Raw genomic sequence first — 7,427 nt, forward strand, 5'->3', positions numbered from 1 at the left:
TCCTTAGGCACACTCTACATCATCGATCACTTTTCTCTTTGGCCCCATAATCTCCTTGATCAGAAAATTTGGGACACTACTGAGTTACATGACGTTACAGTACAAGTTCTGATATGTCCTGTGAACTATCAGCTTTTGATTAAAGGTTTTAATATCACTTAACAGGGCCTATGTGTACTTTAAAGAAATCCAAGAAACATAGCAATTCCCACTGTTACCTGTATCAATAAGCATTTTGGGGTTATTGATCATGGGTTATTTTTCCACTAAGAATTATTTCATGCAGATTTTTAACAACTCCATTGTTTAAAAAATAACAATAATTAATAATTATCAAATATCAACTTGGTGTTCAAATTTCTAGTTGCCTAATAAACGTAAAAAAATTCTTCCCGCTACTTTTGTCATTTTTACCATCAGTTAAGTTATGATCCAAATACTTGATTCATGAACACTTTTATTTGCTAATTTTATGGCTTGTGTCTAGATGACCTCCAAAGCCTCTTGCAATCACAGGTAGGGCTTCTTGGTGGTGGCTGTATCTAGAGTATGTGATGCTAGGATTGGTTCATGGTGTGATGCTAGGATTAAGGTGCCCCACTCTGGGTGTGAGTGCTCCACTCTGATGCAATAAAATGGACAGAAAGAGGGCTGCTGTGGTCACTTACTGATTGTCTGCTGCTGCCCCCTGCCTGCTCTGCCATGCCACCCTCTGTCATGCTACTCTCCTTTGGAGTCCTCCAATTATGGACTGAAACCTCTACAAACTGAGACGAAACAAACTTTTTCTCCTTTAATTTTTGATGTCAAGTATTTTGTTTCAGCAACAAGAATAAACAACTAAGTCAGTGAATAATTAGTTTACAAACAGAAAGAAGTGCTTGGCAAAATTTTGGTTTTGGTGTGAACTCTGTATTGGCTGACCAACATGACCCTGGCCATCTTTCCTACACAAACATGAATGTGACCACCTTTCCAGAAGTGTGGATTGAATTAAGTTTGTGAATGGAGGTGTGAATGGAGCATTACCATTGTAATACTATCTATTGCCATTAGTTTGTATATAAGTAGGTCAGTTTTATCTATTATTTATAGTTTCTTTGCCCATCTACAAGTTGTTTGTTGAAAAAAAAAAAACAGGATTATTTAACTTGCTCATAGAGTTCTCATAGAGTTTCAACAGTGATGGTTGCTGACTATATCTCAGTTTGTTATTTGACAAATTCCTTTGGAGTCTATGTTCTTACAAACTAGTAGTAAATTCTTCAGGCTTGATTTTTTTTTTTTTTTTTCTGTATTGAGGACAGGGTCTACAGGGTGTACAGGGTCTCACTATGTAGAGAGAGTACCCTGTATTGTACTTGGAGTGATTCTCCTGTTTTCAGCCTTCCAAGTGCTGGGATTACAGGTGCACACCATCATGGCCAGTCTCAATCACCAGCTCAGTGTGCCCCAAGGGTGGGGCCGACAAGGCACGCAGGGGATCAAATTCTGGCTGCTGGGCTCTGTCTAGGCAGGTGCTTTAGTCTGCTGAGCTATCAGGCCAGTCCTCTAGAGGCTTGATTAGATTCAGGCTTGTTTGATAAGAAGACTTAAAGGACAGTACCACTCAGCCTGGTAGTACTCTGTGATATTAAAGGCTGTTGATGGTCAAAGTCTAGATTCATTTATCATTGGTAGTAGTAAAACAATATTCTCATTCTAGCTTTACTCCTTCCTTTCCTACTGCTATATTTAGAGCTAGAAAAAGAAATTTCCTTTCATCAACTATTTTGTAATTTGTGTATATATTGTATATCAGAAAAGCAGAACTGGATGGGAGCGGGGTATAATTCAATACTCGAGTATACATTTAGCATGCATGAAGTTCTGGGATTGCTCCCTAGCAACAACAAAAACAGTAAATATGTACTTGATTTTATCCTTTCATATAAGTATTAATTTTTAAGAGCAACTTATTTATTTTTTGCCACCAAGGTGAATAATTAGTCTGACTTTTCTTTTATTAATTTATCAACTCAGGAATTGTAAAAACATATTTAAGTTACTCTTGAACCTACATTGAGAAACTATATCTGTGTTTACTAGAAATTTGTGCTTTTCATTCATATAATGCTGCACTATGAGGCCCCTGTCTACAAAGTGCCAACAATCTATACAGGGAAATATAAACTATAATTTCATGTGATGACTGATGAACCTAGTAACTTTGTTAAAAGCAGCACTGTAGTGGAGGGCAAAAGATCTGATTAGCAGAACATAAACAACAAAAGACTTATAGATACCTAACAAAGTATTCTGAGATAGAAGTACAAAATGAACAACTGAAAAAAGGGCTGGTGTACCTTGATGTAATGTACTGTCACAATTCTCGCCAAATGTACTTGCAAATGACCCTAAGTTCAACAGATATGTTTATTATGGCATTTCTTTAGTACCTACCTACCTCTTCCTGCCAAACTTAGTAACTTTAATGTCCACATAGAGAAGAAATGGTAAAAATAGCATATTATTTCCACAATAGAACACTATGCTGCCATTAAATTGGTTAACATTTAACTACAACATGATGTAGTACTTATAAATGAAGTATTTATGCTACATTTCAGAAAACAAGCAGAATGTGCTACGATTTTATCTGCCGAGTACACAAAGACTAGGAAGAAAATGCAAAATGAAAGTGAAGTTAAAATAATGGAACTATGGATAATTTATTTTTCCTCAAAAAATTTTAAGGGAACTTCTTATAAAATGTGACTAACTGAATATTCTGTTATCTACAATGTAGTAAAATGAAAGTGAGAGGAAAAAAGATAAAAATATATAAGAACAAAGACAATGAGAGAAAATAACACTGGACTAGTGATGTTAATATAATTTTGAAAGGCTGGAAATAATTTATAAGCAATAACAAATTTTTAAAGCAAACAAAGCTCAATCTCTACACTATGTAGAAAACTGCTGTACAAATTATATCTCAATAAAAAAATGGAAAAATCCTGAATGTTCATCAACTGATCAGAGGATGAAAGAAATGAAGCCTATCTACTCATGTAATACTATGATAGTATATGGCAATAAAGAGATATGAGGTAGTGATACACACTATAATGTAGATGAATCTTATACACTAGCTACATGAAAGAATCCAATCATAAAAGATCATATATTGCATGATTTCCACTTATATGAATATCCAGAATAGGCAAATAGAGACAGAAATCAGAGATTGTATGGTAGTGTGGGGTTACTGGTAAGTGATGCCCAAAGGGTACACTATTTCTTTTTTGGGGTATTAAAGTATTTTAAAGTAGATTATAATGATAGATGATATACTAGAAGCCATCAAATAGTACACCTTAAATTTTATATGCATGGTATGTAAATTATATCTTAATAGAATTTTTTAATTATTATTATTTTCATTTATGTATTTGGTACAGGGTCTCACTAAGTAGCTCAGACTCACAGTGATCCTCCTGTGTTCAGCCTCCCCAGCAATGGGATTACAAGTGTGTTCCACCATGCCCAGACTTGTTCCCTGGCTCAGTGTACCCCATAGGTGGGGCAGGCATGGCATGTGAGACCAGGGATTGAATCCTGGCCCCTGCTCTGGCCAAAGCTGGTGCTTAGTGCACCGAACTATCTTTTTTTCGTGTGTGTGTGTGTGTGTGTGTGTGTGTGTGTGTGTGTGTATTTTAGGGAAAGATCTACAGGGTGTTCAAGGTCTTACTACTAGATTGGACTCCTAGTGATCCGCCTGTTTACAGCCTCCCAAGAGCTGGGATTACAGACACGCATCGCCACACCCAGTCTCAATCACCACCTCAGTGTGCCTCAGGGGCAGCGCCAGCATGGCAGGCCTCAGGATCAAACTGGCCCCTGTGCCTGCTTGCAGGAGCTTTAATTTGCTGAGCTATTTGGCTGGCCCTCACCAAGCTATCTTGCGGGCCCTGTTTATGTTATTTTTTAAAGGGGAAAAAAAAACCCAAACCCAAAATGATATAGAATTTCAAAACAAGATGATAGCAAATTAGCAATAATTATTATATTGCATAGTTATCTTCAAAGTGCTGTACAGATTACCAGACAATGGAGTACTACTCAGCTATAAAGAAAGATTAGCTCAAGGCTTTTATAGAATTATTTTTAAAAAGGTGTTCAGAGGGTGCTTTATTTTTCTTTTACTGTTTTATATGCAACACTTCTGTGACCAGATGTGTGGGGTGTGTGTGTGTGTGTGTGTGTGTGTTTCCCCCACACTGACCAATTTTCTGACATAAATGACATCTCAATTTAGTTCTAACACTACCCGGAGTTACAGTCAGATATCACAGGTTGAGTTCAATCCCACAAAATACTCCCCTCCCTCAAGTGTAAATCTAAGCCTCCAGTACTTTCGACTGACTGGATATATACTGGAGGGTCCTTTCTCGGTTTGAGGTGGGACAGAATTAAAGATAAAAAGACAAGAAAATTGTAGCTAAAAATTACCAATAAAACTTTGATTAACTAAAAAAAAGACTACTTCCAGGAACCAGCTTAAGTTACCCAAGGGGATACCTAATCAGCATTCCTTTGGTTAAATTTAGATACTTTCCTTACCAGACCCAGCACACTCAAAATTCCTCAGGAATATTAAAAGTCATAAATTGGTTTAATTAAAAAAATAAGGAGCAAGAACTCAAAGAATGTTTAAATTACCTATTCAAACAGCATCATCAACAACAAGCAAACAAAACACTGCTATCTGTAGAATGGGCTGGTTCTCCTCTGGGGAGTGGACCACCTTCCCCTGGGCTTTTCTTTTCTGCCCCTTCACGAGAAGTATAAATGCTCTCAGTTTCAAACTATAATGTACCTAATTTTTCTGAGCACCTGGACTCCATTGTTAACTACATCTTAAAATCTCTGCCTAATAAACTCTTCTTGTGCCTCTTACAAACTTATTAGAAAAGAATGGGATAGATTTTTTCCGCCTCAGGGACCCTCAGACTCAGTCTGGTCATGGGTTCAATCACTTGCGAAATGGCTCACAGAAGTCAGGAAAATAGCTGACTCACAATTACTGATTTATAACAAAGGCTATTTCAATACATAAAAGAACAGCTACAAAAAAGACAAATGGGGCAGGTTTTGGGAGGTTTTAGAGTGCAGGAGCCTTTATCCCAGTAGTGCCGCAGGGTGCTCTCCTCTTGGCACATGGATGTAATTCGGCAACCGTGCAGGTCTCAGAATCCCTGGGGTCCTGGCTTCCACATCTGAACCTTGAGATGCTAGGTAGGCTTTCTGTCACTGAATTATGTCCACGCTTTCTTTTGGATTTTATGCAGGGTTCATTACAGAAGTATGATTGATTGAATCACTGGTGATTCACAGACATCAACCCAATCTTCAGCTTTTGAACACCTCCTTACCCACAAAGGGCTGACAGGTGCCAGGTCTAGTCAAGAGGCTATCCAGGAACTTCCAGACACCCATCTCCATAGCATATACAAAGAAACTCATCATTTCAAGATTCCAAGGGTTTTAAGAGCTGTGTTCCATAAAATGACAGTAAAATTTCTTATTATATAAATTTATTATTATAAATCATCATAGTATCACAGATGCAAACTACCAAACCTCACTCAAGAAGAAAAAGACAATCTGAATAGTGCTTTATCTGATTGAGAAATTGATATAAAGTTTTCATACAATGAAAACTCCAGACACAAAGGTTTCACCAGGAATTTTACCAAACATTTAAGAAAAAAAGCCCTAACAAAATCAACTCAATGAACCAAATACTTAAAGCATTAATACCCAGAATACATATGGTTCTCAAAAGACTCAACACTAAAAACAAACAAAAACCCCAACAACAACAACAAAACAAAACTACAAAAATCCCACAAATAATCAAATTTTACAACTGGCTAAAGAACTAAGTACATTTCTCAAAGGAAGACTTAAAAAAAAAAAGAAGACATCATAAAAATGGCCAACAAGTAAGTGAGTGAATGGGGGTAAATGGTCACTCTTGATCATTGAGGAAATGCAAATCAAATCCCTAAGGGTGTATTTCACCATAGAATGGCTATCATCCAAAATATAAAAGTAGGGGCTGGGGAGACAGCTTGGAAGTCCTTACGGCTGCCTGGCAAGGGTGAAGACCTAGGTTCAATCTCTGGTATCACATGCTGAACTAGTCCCAGGCGTGCTGTAACTGGGTGTGGTGGTACATGCCTCCACTCCCAGTGCTGGGGAGGCTGAGACAGGAGGAACACTATAGGTCCAAGCTTTGTAGTGAGACCCTGTACCAAATAAATAAAAGATTTCTTTAAAAAGGGGAAAAAAAAAGATGAAAAATAAATACTGACAAAGATGTGGAAAAAGGAGAAGTCTTATACACTGTTGGTGGGAATGTAATTATAGAAGACAGTAGGGAAACTGTATGGAGATTTCTCCAAGAAAAAAAAATCATATGATCTAGTAATCCCATGACTGGTTATATATTCAAAGACAAAATCATTATACCAAAAGGGTACTTGCATTCCTGTGTTGATTAAAACATTAGTCACAGTAGCTAAAATATAGATTCAATCCTATACGCCCATTAGTGGATTCATGGATACATAAAAAACAATATTATTATCCACAAAAAGAATGAAATTCTGTCATTATAATAACATTTTGTTATGTGAAATAAGCCATTCACAGAAAAACAAATATTATACATTCTCACTCATTTGAAAAACTAAAAAGTACATCTTGCAGAAGAACAGAATGGAATAGTGGTCACTAAAGGCTGGGAAGCATAGGGTTGAGGAATATAAATAAGTTCAGCAAACAGTACAAAAAGACATTTAAGAAGGAGGATTTAGTTCTGATCTTTCTATAATACAGTAGGGTGACTACTGATTAAAACAATCTATGATATATTTTAAAATGACTAGAAGAATATACAATTCTCAATACATAAAAAATGATGTTTGGAGACAAATGTTTAATGCCCAATTTGATTATTATTATTTGATTATGATATATTATTGCACATGTGTTAAATTACCATAACGTACTTCATAACATATTCAAACAATATTTCAATAACTTTTTTTTTTCACAGCCTGCTCAGTCCACCCTGGGGGCAGGGCTGGCAGGGCATGTGGTGCTAGGGATTGAACCACAGTCCCTGTGCTTGCCTAAGCTTGCCTACATAGGTGATTTAGTCCGCTGAGCTATCTTGCCTGCCTTCAATAACTTTTTTAAAGATACCACTTCAGCGAACACTTCAAATAATTGGAAATAGGAGCCTTTTTACCAAGATGGCGCCGAAAGCAAAGAAGGAAGCCCCTGCCCCTCCCAAAGCTGAAGCCAAAGCAAAACCTTTGAAGGCCAAAAAGGCCGTGCTGAAAGGCATCCACAGCCACAAAAAGAAGAAGATA

The 7,427-nt window shown here is 37.0% G+C and overlaps 1 protein-coding gene across 2 annotated transcripts in view; it reads right to left on the reverse strand.

The window, feature by feature from the left end:
• Sbf2 (SET binding factor 2) overlaps nucleotides 1-7,427 on the reverse strand; it is a 508,807-nt gene that overhangs the window by 87,001 nt on the left and 414,379 nt on the right. The gene's annotated exons all lie outside the window — the stretch shown is intronic.

Source organism: Octodon degus, unplaced genomic scaffold (genome assembly GCF_000260255.1).
Source record: "Octodon degus isolate 3935 unplaced genomic scaffold, OctDeg1.0 scaffold00067, whole genome shotgun sequence".
Lineage (NCBI taxonomy): Eukaryota > Metazoa > Chordata > Mammalia > Rodentia > Octodontidae > Octodon > Octodon degus.